The sequence below is a fragment of the Enhydra lutris genome, unplaced genomic scaffold, assembly GCF_002288905.1.
Source record: "Enhydra lutris kenyoni isolate GAN:26980312 unplaced genomic scaffold, ASM228890v2 scaffoldscaffold22, whole genome shotgun sequence".
Taxonomy (NCBI): Eukaryota; Metazoa; Chordata; class Mammalia; order Carnivora; family Mustelidae; genus Enhydra; species Enhydra lutris.
In genome coordinates this window covers 10,873,884-10,888,254 of record NW_019154106.1, presented here as the reverse complement: position 1 = coordinate 10,888,254, position 14,371 = coordinate 10,873,884, and positions in this window count along the sequence as shown.

The following is a 14,371-nucleotide window of genomic DNA, read 5'->3' as shown; positions in this document are numbered from 1 at the left end:
CATTATTCCAACCACACACAAGGTGATAGTTAAGTTATATAACTGTTGGGGAATTAATCCCATTTTTCAGCTGTTTAAAATATTATGTGCCTATGGGGTTCTGTTATTATCCCTACAGAATAATCAGCAGAAGATTGTCTATATGAGTTACTATGGTAATTTAAGTTTGCCTCAAGTTGTCTAGCTTAGGTAAACAACAAACATTTAAAGACAATCAAATCTAGAACTTAACATCCACAAAGGTGTGTTATTGAAACATAGTTTTTCTCTCTAAAATAACCCTCATTTCCAGAGATAGCCAAATTAGGACTAATTTATTTGAAAAACAAGTCCAGTTTAAATAGATTTGGCCTAATTAGTTACATGAGATCAGCAAGAACAGTGAGTGATCATATAGATCTTTTCGAATCTGCTTTGCTGGAACTTTATAAGGAATCTCTAGGTTGAACTTTTAATAGTCTCTCCAGGATAGAAGCCAAGCCAAGTACTTGCCATCAGACATGTCTGCAATACCGGTCAATTTGGGCAAATTCCTCTTCCTGAAGTCCCCAAAGTATCCTGAGGTTCCTGCACTTGCCGGGAAGTGACATTCTTTACTCACTTGGTGAGGCTGCTTAGGAACTCTGTAAGCAAGGTATCAGGCCAACAGTTCCAAAGGGCTTTATGGCTCCAGGCTTCATAAAGTTCCTTAAACCTCAGTTCCTTAAAGCTGTCTGGTCACATCTGAGTCTATGCATGTATTTCTCAAATATGACATTCCAGTCAAAGCCTTGATAAAATAACCAATGTTTCCAATGGTGTCCTGTTACAAGGAGAACAGATTCTTACTGAACTTATGCAAATGACTGATTGCCATGGAAGAAAGAATACTTACTGAGACCTTTTGAGTTTCAGAGGGTTCAGATAGAGAGAATAGTTGAATGCTTTGATTTGTTTACAAATGAATATTTTTACATTTCTGTAAATCACAGATAACTTAAGTAAAATTCTCCTTAGTGTGGAAGAGCAAACATTAGAGAACCAGCAATGTTTAAAATAAAAGACACAACACTATAATCTTTTAGTTCATTTAGTCCCATGTTACTAATTTTGGTTTAGTTTGAATGCAGCTTTAGATAGTTCTGGAAATTCTTACTCATGTCAGTCCTGTTCTTAAAGATACTGAATACCTGTGTTGTCCTGAAAGTCCTTTTTATGAATCTCCTTGAAGAAAACTCATTTTACAAGAGAATTAGAACCAAAAAAAACCCTCAGAAATGGACATTGTTAGTGATCTGATTCTAGAGTTCACTGTGATACTGTAGACAAGGAAACTCAGTTATCCTGCGACCCATTGATACATAACACTTCAATAATTAAAATATCAAGTGATGACCTTATCAAAACATTAAAACTTTAGGAAATGTATAGAAGCTCTAGAATAGTTATAGCATTTACCCAAATGTCGCCCAAGGTTAATCATTTGTTTAGCGGTACTTCCTGAGTAACTAGCATACCAAGGAAAAGCCTAATGAGTTAAAAAGATTTCATTTACAGTTTAAATCTTATCAACATTTGCTAAAATTTTATAAGGTTTTAAAGCACATGCCTAAATATAATTAGGGATGTTAAAGACCTGATATAGGCAAAATGTGGAAAATGGTTTTTCTGGACAGGCAAAGAGGAAACAACTGTTTACATTTTCTTCTTAACAGCAGATCAATTAATTTAAGAAAACTTTGTCTTTTTGAACAGAAAGTATTTCAATCTTATATCCGTGCACTTTAAAACCCATTTGTTTTAATCCTAGTCTGTTCTGACCACACCCAAAGCTCTCTTTCTGAAGATTTCCCTTCACAAACTTCCTACTAACTTTCCTTTGCATTCGGGTTTTGTCTCAAGCCATTTCCTTCCAAACAACCATCTCATTTAGGACAAATTACCTTTTACCTTCAACAAAAATCATTTCCATTCCTTGAATCTTTCTTACATATCTCCTACTTTTCCACATACAGAGTTGTTTCCCTTATTCCCATCAGTCTTACAGTTAACAGAATTTTGTACTCTTAGAAACACCTTTGTCTCTAGTCAGTTATTAACCAATTGTGAACTGTTACACCAGAATTCTTTAGATTTTAGAATGACATTAGATGCCATTAGATGGCAAATTTATGAATCAGTTAAGCATAAAACATGTTTACCAACAGATTTAAATATTCTTAGTTTCTTTGCAGTAAGAAGTCAAAAGCACAAACTTACATCCAGTAATTAATGACTTAGCATTTTATCCTGTTTGAAAAGACCTAGATGTCCAACAAATTTAACTCCATTTGTCATTCAAGCAAAACTTTAAACTTTCAGGTTACCAAAGACTCTGTAAAAGTTAACAATTACACATGAAAACTTTGAGACAATTAACTATCAGTTCAGTCATCTTTTTGCTAACAAATTGCAACAGAGATAATATGAACATATTTGACCATCAGTAAACCTTGACAGAATAAAAGTTTCATGTCTACTGCTGATAACTTAAAAGACATGTCTGTATTAATTAAACCAACAAACTTAACTTAGTTCAAATGCTGATTTACATTCCACCTGGGCCCACCCCACTTTCAATGTTTACCTGAGAAACAGGTGTGGAAATTTGGAATGGGAGGTGTTAGGTCCAGGGGTGCTCTTTTTGCTCCTTGACAGTGAAGAGAGAAGGAGCCATGGTGCAGGAGACACCAAGGATGGTATGCAGGCCAGTTATCCAGGCCTCACCCAAGTTGGTGCAGAAATAGGAGGAGGGGGAGACAGAAGAAACAAAGTGCTGCCAGAATGCAGAGAAAGGATTTGAAGTTTTAGAGGTTATCGGCTCCAACAGAGGAGCAGACGCCATGCTTTCCCTCCAAGAAGGGTGGGAGGCGTTAGACAGTCCACGTCGGGCCAGAGAAGACAGGGAATTTTCCCAAAACAAAGGGAGTTTCAACAGCTGCTTGGGAATATTCCTTAAAGTCTCTGTCTCGAGTTAGATGAACCCCAGTTGGCTCCAGTTATAGCCATTAATATGAGAGGTGAGTGAGGGAGAAGCCCCCACATCTATTAGGAGAAACAGAGATAAAGTCAGAGTCCCTTTTGCTAGGGATGACCTGTATAACCTCCAGCAACCTGGGTTTACTAGGAGACGGCTTATTTAGCTCATTATCATCCAGTATGTCAGGAGGGAGTTTATGAGCTGACCCATTCGGGCAAACACATTCTGCAAGAGGCCCTTAGGTCAGAGTCCTGGTGTAGAGCAATGAAGGCCTAGGTATGAGCAATGAAGGTATCCTAGGTTCATTTGCCCTGTTTCCTGCAGAGGAGATCTGATAGATCCCACTGAGCCCATGCAGTGCTCCAGGAGCTCAGTCCTTTCCTAAGTTTTGCAATCTGAATTATTTCTAGTGGGTTAAAAGGCACTCCAAAGTAGAGTCCTTGGGAACTGAAGGAGAACTACTGAGGCCATGCTCCCAGAAAGGTAAATAAAGTCCATTATCAAATCCCCACCAACTCCTGAGTGGCGTCCCATGCAGGATATGTCAGAGGTTCCTGTGTGAAAGAGTGACCAGAGGCGTCCCTCAACAAGACATCACTATTGATCATGATCCTGCCTCCCCATAAAGGCATACCTGCTGTAAAAGGCCCTGGAGGGGTGCTGGCTCCCCTACCCTACCCCATCGCATCCTAGGCTGCCAATGGGTGCCTGGTGAATGGACTAAAATACCGTGCCGTGCCATCGTCTGTCCTGAAGGTTGCATACTGCTTTGCCATTTTCACCCATGGAAAATACTAGACAAGCTTGGCAAGGGGGAATTACCCAATTTCATAGCTCTAAGTAGTTAGTAGAGGACACTGACCAAAAACAATAAAGACTGAAATCCACCATGGTCTAATCAACATTCCAACACATGTGGTCCTTACAGACAACTTCCCTAGGAAACGATCACCGGTTAGATTTTAATTCAATTGGGTACTGGTTTCAGCCGGCTCCCTGCAGAGGTCCTACAGCCAGAAGCAGCTAGACCAGGGATGTGGAGGGGATCACATTAGATCAATCAGGAGGAAACCTCACACAGGAGTCTTAACATTGGCAGCTGTCCTGGTGACTTAGGTGGCTGTCTCATGCCCAAGACAGACAATTCTGTATAAAAACAGGAACAGAGAGAGGGCATCAAGTTTCTGGGTCTTATTGCCATTCTGGCCAGGGTACTAACAACCAAAAGGCAGACGTTCTCCTCCCCGTAGAGTAGCCACAGGCTAGAGGATTACAGCCAGAGCAATCAACAAGCAAGTGTTCCAATAAGACCATACTCCTTGAAAAGCCCCTGAAATGAGACTAAAGGAAGACGAGACAAAGTACTCACCAATTTTGCACTGAAGCTCAAAGTCCAAATGTAAAGACTCAGCCCCACATTGGGCGCCAAATGATGAAGTTTTAGAATATAAGTGAGGTTCGGTGGGGTGAGGTCCAGAGCCGATGACCAAGAAGGAATTCTTGAGACATCTTTGGTGCAAAATGGTGGTTTAGTAAAGCATGGGGACAGCACCCGTGGACAGAAAGAGCTGCTGTCCCAGCATTGTGAGGGGTGGCAGGTTATATACCATGGGGGTGGGGGAAGGAAAAGGGAGATTTCAATAGAACTTTCTTATGCTAAAGAGGACCTACAAGATATCAGATACCAGAGGCCTTGCCATTGTCAAGGTCGTTTTGCCCTTTTTAACAAGCTATTAAGATAGTTGGGAGATTCCTAAAGAATGTCACATATGTCCCACCCAGGAGGGGAGTGGGGGAAGGTTGGAAGGTGTTAGTTTTTGCTTTGTCCTCAGCCAGCCTTCTGTTCCCTCATCAGAATCATACAGTATATAACTTTCTGAGATTGGCTTTTTTCACTCAACATAATACCCCAGAGATTTGTCAGTTGTTGTATGCACCAACAGTTTATTACTCTTTATTACTAAATAGTATTCACTGAATGAAAACTATTTACTTTGCTTACCTGACGCTATAGCTTTTTCTAGTTTTCTGTGCTTCCTCTCCTATAATAATCCAGTGATTCTCAAAATATGGTGGTTCCCTTCAACTGGGAATGATTATTAAAAAATTCTGAACCCCAGGGCACCTGGATAGCTCAGTCGTTAAATGTCTGCCTTCGGCCCATGTCATGATCCCAGGGTCCTGGGATCCAGTCCTGCATTGGGCTCCTTGCTCAGCAGGAAGCCTGCTTCTCCCTCTCCTACTCCCCCTGCTTGTGTTTCCTCTCTTGCTGTCTTTCTGTCAAATAAATAAATAAAATCTTTTAAAAAAAAATAAGAAATAAATAATAAAATAAAAATTCTGAACCCCATTTCAGATCCATTCAACCTGAGTGTCTGTGGGTACGGCCTAGGATTACATTATCCATAACTCAAATACTACAGTGCAATGTAATAATGGTTACTTTTTAGCTGCATTAAGCTAGAAACCAATGTAGCTACCATTTAAATTAGAAATGGTGATAGCTAACGGGCATTATAATTATGAAATCCATTCTTCAGAGGCAATTAGTTGTAGTGATTGATATTAGACACTTTGCTAATTACAGCAATAAATGTCATAATTTTTCTTGAAAATCATAGCACTGGTGTTGAGGGAGCAGAAGGCAAGCTGGGGACAAAGCACAAGCTGACAAAGCTGCAAGCTCCTAGCACAACTCCCTGGTGGGTTCTGTATGACATTCCTCCAGGAAACTTCCAATTACCTTAATGTTAATGCTTTGCTATAGGAAAAGACAACCTTAGCTTGATAATAGTCAGGCCTCCAGTAAGTAAAAGGGGCTTTTTAGCATAGGAAAGTCTTTTGGACACCTCCCTTTTTCCTTATCTCCTCCAACTCCCAAGTATCTAATCAGCCATTCCTCACAAGCCAGAGCCCCAGCTTTCATTCCTATGCTTCAATAAAATCACCTTTTTGCACCAAAGAGATCTCAGGAATTCTTTCTTAGCAACATCCACAAGCTACGTCAGTGGCATGTTAGAAATCAGTGTCCACTGGTGAAATGGAAGGTACTAATATTTCAGAAACATCATCCACCCTTACATGAACAGGATATAAGTATCTGATAATGTCTGTAGCCTTTGCCCTTACTTATGCCATGAACCAGAAGGTTTGGATGAGAAGATCCTCTGCTAGGAAACTTGGGCCTGCCAGCTCAGTTGAAGATTTCATGCAGAACAGGAGAAAGAGGAGCCCCTAAAAGACGCAGCCCCTAAGGTTGTGAAAGTACTGTCTGTCCTGTTCTCTCAGAACATAAGGCAGTATCTGGTGCTGAAGTGGCCCTCAGTAAACACCTAGTGAATTTTAAAACATGCTCTGTTCTTCAGTACTTTCCTAGTTGACTAGCATCACAAAAGCAATTAATCCATTCCTAGTAGAAGTCAAGGCCTTTAGTAGACAAATACTTTCTTTAGGATAAAGAAATTTGACCCAAGGAGACATACGGAGCAAGCACTGCTGTAAGACTCCCAAGTGTTCATCGCTTTGTAGGATCACACAATGTCAGGGGAGAAGCACAAGTGATGAGTAAACAGAAAACAAGCTGAGGACAAAGCAGAAGCTGAACCCCTACGACCCCCTCTCCCAGATGGGATATATGTGGCATTCCCCTTGTACTCCTGGCTGTCCTAAAGCTAAGGAAAAGAAAAACAAATAGTTAAACTTATAGAGATCACAATCCTGCAAGACAAGAGTCTCCCTCAATTTACAAATGTCTTAGCAATCTACAAGAACAAAGCATTTCTATCAATAACCTAGCTTCCAGAAGGAAATGTAGGTACAATTAAATGTCCTTATAATCTGCAGCCCATTGACAGATACTTGAAGGGGCAGAGTGTAAAGTTCCTCCAGGAAGTTCCCAACTATCTTAATATTAATGCCAGAGGGGTAAACAACCTTAATTTGACAATGACAAGGCCTCTGGTATCCTGTGAGTCTTTGTTAGCATATGAAAGTTCTTTTAGAAACCTCCCTTTTTCATTCATCCCCCAACCCCATAATGTATAATTAACCACCACTCCCGCCCACCGGTCTTTTCCCTGCACTTTAATAAACCACCATTTGCACCAAAGACATCTCAAGAGTTTTCTTGGTCTTTGGCTCTGGACTCCACCCCACCGAACCTCAACTATACTCCAAAACCTCATGACAAAGACATGTTTTCTTGCCTCCCAAGGTTCCAAGCTAACTAATTTCCTGATATTCCTGAATTAAAAATGAAATGAAAAAAAGTAATAACCACAAAGGACATCTGGTGGTGAAATCTGTCACCATTATGTCAAATTACTTCATACTGCACTTGTCCCTTGAGGCCACACTTGGGCTCAGAAACCACCCAAACCCAGCTTCTAAGCCTTGTAATAAGCCGCAACCCTGGAAGCCCCATACCTCCATTCAAGAGCACACTCTGCCTCTGACTTGCCCTCGTCCTGGTTGGCTCCTAAGGACCTGAGACTCAAACACAGCTCCCTGCAAGGGAATAATCTGAGTATTTCTATGCCAAGAGGGCTGCAAGATGTTTTACAATAAAAAGATGAAAGGGCAAAAGGAAATGTCAGAAAGTTAGAAAAACACAGAGATCACAAACAGTGATGGCAGGTAATCTAATTTAACAACAGCTAGCAAGGAAATGGTGGATAATTTTGATATTAATATATGTCTGCAAAAAGCCACGACCAGTCACCTTCTGATCCTATCTATATCCCACCAGGGGCATTTGGATGGCATAGTGGGTTGAGCATCCAACCCTTGGCTACAATTTTGAAAAGACAAAAAGTTATGTACAATGTAATATTGTCTATGAATCAAAGCTTTCAAATTTGTGACTGTTTTTTATTTTCCTATGTTTAGACTATATTTATTATAATTTTATGCCACCTGACTCTAACAAAAGAACTGGGCTTGAATTGAATTGTTCCTTTTTCTGTTTTTTCCTAGTAAATCATTTTTTTTCATATTTTCCAAAATTGTTAGTTCTCAATGGATTGAAAGAAAAAAATTTTAATGGTCTTTCTTCAGAGATAGTTTGTGAAGCACTGAGGTAGAGGGCTGTGTCGCTGGCCAGTGGTCTTGTTACTCCACCCCACCCGTGGAACCCAGGGGAGACTCAGACCTGCACAAAATCAACCTCAGTCCACACCTCTCTGGATCTTGTCTAAAACTGGACTGCTGATTCCTTTCTTAGGAATCCAGCTTAACAATTTCCCCAGACTTGAAATTTTCTAAAGTAATAACTTACTTATAGAAAAGATAACTAGAGAAGTGTTTTCATTGTACTTAAATTATAGTAACAGGTCACTGGGTATACAGTTGAGTTCTTGAGGAGGATAGACATCCCCAGGCCCCAGCCCCTTCCTGCCTCCTGCTCTCTGTTGCTCCTGCTGAGGTGGAAGAAAAGACCAAATGACCATCCTGTTTGGTTAAGAAAAAAAAAAAAAAAAAAAAACAAGGCCCCAGGGATGATTTAGCACTCTCCTGAGATGCCTCTGCATAGATTATACTTCTACATAAAGGGGGCCAATCAGCCCTGAGAGACCTTGAAAACATCCCATTACCATCCCCCATCATCCATAACCATAAAAACTCACCCCTAGCCCTGTTGAGTGCTCAGCCTTTGGGAACCATCCCGCCGAGCCCACCGGCCGGCGATAATATAGCTGAGTTCTCCCAAATTTCCATGTGCCGCTTGAGTTTCCTCAGTCGCTTCAGATTTTCTGCAACATTTAGTTCCCTGACCAGGAAACCCAACTGCGCTGACCCATCGTGCCACTGGTGTGGGACTGGAGACGGGCCTCTGAGGGCAATGGAGTACTACCCTAGGGTTTAGGCGTGCCCTGCTGATTTCGGTGGACCCAAAGCTGGGTTCTCCTGGACAGCTACGGCTCAACTCTGCCCTGCTGGACCAACAATAGGAACCTGGGGACAACTGGCAGGATCCACCCATCAGACCAGGTAAGCCCCAGGGCCACGGCCCAAGACAGATCTGTCCATTGAGTACAGAAGGGGAGCCTGATCACCTCCCATTAGTCAGTGATACCCAGAGTGGGGTGTCCAACCAGACTGAATCTGAAGAGTGCCTGACTGCATGAATCTGTCTGTATGGCTCCACCGCTTCGGCTACGGAGTCTGAGTGGGCTGCACCCCGAGTCTGGTGGAGTGTTATATGGCATAATGGTCACCTACTCTATGGCATAGTCTGGTCCCGGGGCTTATATGGACAGACCTTAGCTAAGACACTCCTAATTTCCCATGAGGGACATGAGCAGGACAGCACCTGAAAGAATCCCCTCCCTTTGCCTGTGATATCGTTTATGGTGTTAGGGAAATGCAGTAAACCCACTATCTTAGACTGCATACTTAAAAACTTTAAAAAGGGCTTTAGTGGTGACTATGGGGTTCATATGACCCCAGGAAAATTCAGGACCCTCTGCGAGCTAGAATGGCCTAGTTTTGAGGTTGGATGGCCCTCAGAAGGAAACTTAGATTTGCCCACCTTCTGACATGTTTATCGCATGATCACAGGAAACCTAGGGCACCCTGATCAGTTTCCATATATTGACTCCTGGTTAGGTAAACCATGAGAGACTATGGATTCTGAAAAACAATCTGAGGGTTTTGAAGGGGCGGGGGGTGGGAGGTTGGGGGAACCAGGTGGTGGGTATTGGAGAGGGCACGGATTGCATGGAGCATGGGGTGTGGTGCAAAAACAATGAATACTGTTACGCTGAAAATAAATTTAAAAAATTAAAAAAAAAATAGCTGTTGGGTCCATTATCAAAGGAACGAGACTGAGACAAAGTGAAAGTTATGCAAAGCCTTATTCTATGCCAAGCATTAGAAGTTAGGCTGACCGGATAGGGGAACAAGACTGAGACAAAGTGAAAGTTATGTAAAGCTTTATTCTATGCCAAGCATTAGAAGTCAGACTGACCGGCCAGGGCTGCCTTCAAAGAGATCAACCCCCCTTGGTCTTACAGGCTAGTTTTTATAAGGCACAATTGCAGACCTCTACGTATGTGGCTTTGGCTGACTGGATGTCTTTTACCTGTTTGGCCTTATTTTAGGTGTGTGTTTTAGCAACAGTTACCTGGAACCTATATCACTAACTGCTGAGGCATTTACTAAACAACAAAATGGCTACCTAGGCAACATGGAGTCACTCTGGCTAAGCAGGCCCAGGCAGGCCCTAGGGGGTTAACAGGTTTTAACATGGAATTGGCCCCAGCAATAGCTAGAACCCTCCCCCCTGGGTATGCTTGCATTTATAGTAAGAGACAGTGCAGGATCCTTGTCGCTCAACCAAACTGAAGTACTCAGAATAAAGCCATACATCAGGGGGACCCAGAGGAAGAGCTCCCACCACCGTATGTTCCTCCAGCAGCCCCAGCTGCTCCTGAAGTGGGACCTGGCACCCTGCCACCCTCAGTGTCTCCGCCACCTCCAGCTCTATCCCTGCCTCCCCCTGACCCAGTGCCAGCTGTAGCCTCTCTGACACCTCTGATTCTGCCAATGGCCACAGTGTCCCCGCTGCCTCCGGTTCCCCAACCGTCAATGGTCTCACTACCAGCCTCCGCATTGCCCCCAACTACTCGTGATGGGGACTCTGTGTGAGGGCCTGTAGGAGGGCCTGGTTAGCCAGAGGAACTTACTTGCTAACCCCAGATATAAGGGCGGGCCAGGCCAGATGGAGACATCCAATCAGTGGGGCATGCACATATTTGCTATGGTGAATTGGAATTCAATTGGCCACCCATATTGCTGACCGAGCATGACTGTGCAGTTTTCCCTGTGTGTTGCAATCTCATTGGCCACCTGTGTGTGGGCCGGGCTCAACCACCTCTAAAAAGGTTAGTCTGTGAGGCAAGGCGGGGGCTAATAGTCCTTGGGGTAGTCGTCAGGAGCAGCGCTGTCGGGAAGCGTAGTTGTCAGGCAGCAGCCTCGTCCGGGGAGCGGCCTCGTCCTGGGGGCGTCATCGTCTGGGGAGCAGCATTGTCAGGAGCGGCGTCCTTGTCATCGTCACCTCTTCGTAAGAGACGGCCCCGACCGGTCAGTTTGATTTTTGCTGCTTGGCACGAAATAAAGCTTTGCTTGACTTTCGCTTTGCATCAGTCTCGTTCCTTTGATCACAGACCCTAACCCTCCCCAGAACCCGAATCCCGAAATACCACACACCATCTCCGAACACGGGAGATCCCAGCTTACCAAAGGCCCTCTATGAGACTTGAGGTCCCGATACAATTGGTGCAGATGGCACCCCCCAACCTGGTCAGCCCATCATCTATTATCAGCCTTTCACCACTACTGACCTCCTAAAATGGAAACACTATACTCCTGCATATTCAGAGAAACCACAGGCAATGATTGACCTCATGGAATCCACCTTCCAAATCCACCAACCAACGTGAGAAGATTGTCAACAGCTCCTTTGCACCCTGTTCAACACTGAGGAGAGAAGAAGAATCCTTCAGGAGGTGTGTAAGTGGCTCCAGGTGGTGGCTCCAGCAGGTATTATGAATACCATGGGGTGGGCTGAGGAGTCTGCACCAGACAACTGGCCCGACTGGGACTTCAACATGGAAGAAGGCCGTAATGCTATCAAGCTCTACCAAGAAGCCATCCTGCGAGGTCTCCAACAAGGTGCCAAGAAACCTACTAACATGTCCAAGACAGCTGATGTGACTCAGGACGGGGAAGAAACTCCTGGTAATTACTATGAGCAGCTTTTCAAGGCTTTCCGTATATACAGTCCATTTGATCCAGAAGCCCTGAGAACCAAAGGAAGGTAAATCCTGTCTTTGTGGCACAGTCAACCCCTGATATCCGTTGCAAGCTCCAAAAACTTGAGGGTTTTGCCAGGATGAACATCACCCAGCTACTAGAAATAGCCAATAAGGTCTATCGAAATTGAGAGAATGTAGCAAAACATGAGGCTGAAAAGAAGATGAAACAGAAAGTTGCCCGGCTGGCTGCAGCCCTTCAACAAAACTCTCAACTGCAAGGACCATCAGAACAGTTAAGAGGACAGCCTCAATAAGGTAGAACCCTCAAAAAGGACCAATGCACACACTGCAACGAAATGGGGCACTGGAAGAACGAATGCCCAAATTAAAGGCCAAAACCGTGCAAATCCTCCACCCGACCTGAAACCCAGGCAGACCGGGATCCAGACTTTATGGGACTAGCCAACAAAGACTCTGACTGATGGGGACCAGGCTCATTAACATTAGGCCCCCAGGAGCCTATGGTTGATGTAAATGTGGGGGGCCAGAAGATCACTTTCATGGTGAACACCAGGGCAGAACACTCGGTAGTAACTACACCAGTGGCACCCCTTACAGAACGAACTGTAACCATCATGGGTGCCACAGGGGATCGAGCCACAAGCCAACCCTTTTGCCAATCCCGAATTTGTAAGCTAGGCGGACACATTGTGTCCCATGAATTTCTATATGTTCCAGACTGCCCACTCCCTTTACTGGGAAGAGATTGGCTTTCAAAATTAGGAGCACAAATCTCCTTTGAATCTTCTGGACAGGCCACCAGGAATCTAAACCCTGCCAGACCTCGACTCATCTTGTCCCTCAATACACCCCAGGACAAAGAATGGAGACTATTCGAACAAGAACACCCGGAGACAAACCCCGAGGCCTACTGGACTGCAGTCCCCAATGTATGGGCAGATGATAACCTTCCCAAGACTTGTCATCTGGCGAGCTCCACTCATTATAGAACTAAAGGCTGGAACATAGCTGCAACGGCAAAGGCAGTATCCGATCTCACGGAAAACCCAAATAGGCATATAGGCCCACCTAGAGCGACTAAAAGAAGCAGGCATTCTAGTCAAATGCCAATCTCCCTGGAACACTCCCCTGCTCCCAGTCAAAAAGCCTGACGGTGACTACCAATCCATCTAGGATTTGTGTGCCATAAACCAGGTTGCTCAGACTCTACACCCAGTAGTGCCAAACCCCTATACCCTCTTAACCCAGATCCCGCCAGACATTGCCTGGTTTACCTGCCTCAATCTAAAGGATTGAGGCTTTTTTCTGTATTCGCCTAGCCCCCATAAGTCAACCTCTCTTTGCCTCTGAATGGACTGATGTCAGCTTGGGGTGCCAGATGCAACTCACCTGGACCAGACATCCACAAGGGTTTAAAAACTCACCAATGATATTTAGTGAAGCCCTGGCCTCTGACTTGGCTGACTTCTCCAGGGAATGAACTGGCTGCACAGTACTCCAATATGTTGACAACCTTCTCATCGCCAGCCCAACTAAGGAACACTCGACATCCTCCATCACTTATCAAAAAGAGGATATCAAGCATCCTGGGAAAAAGCTCAATTATGTAGACAAGAGGTCAAATACTTAGGATGCATGATAACTCCAGAAGACGGGCCCTCAGCACTGAACAAAAGGCTGTGATAACTAACCTTCCGCGGCCCACCACCAAACGAGCTTTGTGTGAGTTCCTGGGGGCTGCAGGATTCTGTAGAATCTGGATACCAGGGTTCTCAGTCATAGCCAGGCCCCTGTATGATTCATTAATGGGACCGGATAATCAGCCTCTACAATGGGAAGACAGACAAGAAAAGGCTTTCAAAGAACTCAAGGACTTACTTGGAAGAGCCCCAGCCCTAGGCCTACCTGATACCGGGAAACCCTCCTGCCTGCGCGTTCATGAAAAGAACAAAATTGCCTTAGGACTTCTAACCCAACCAATAGGCCCTTGGGAAAAGCCCACTGCATATCTTTCAAAGCAATTAGACCCTGTCACCTCCATAAGGCCCCCTTGCCTACAGGCCTTGGCAGCCGCCACACTTCTCATCAAGGAGGCTGACAAGCTCACTTTAGGACAACAGCTCACAGTAAAATTTCCCCACTCAGTGATCACTCTTCTGAATAGTCAGAGTCAGAAATGGATATCAAATGCCAGGCTCACTCAATATCAAGGGCTACTTCTAGAAATCCTCACATAAACCTACAGACTGTGCAGGCCCTCAACCCAGCCACATACCTCCCAACAGCGGAAGGGGAACCAGAACATAACTGTCTGGAAATCATAACTGAAGTCTACACCACCCAGCCAGACCTGCAGGACTCCCCTCTGACAAACGCTGACCTTACCCTGTACACTGATGTTAGCAGCTTCCTAAGCAATGGCCTAAGAAAAGTGGGTTACACCATTACCATGGCTACAGAAATCCTAGAAGCTAAAGCACTCCCTGCGGGATGGTCAGCTCAGAGAGCTGAACTCTGGGCCCTCATCAGAGCACTCTTACTAAGGACAAAAAGGTCAATATATATACTGACTCAAGATATGCCTTCACCACTCTAC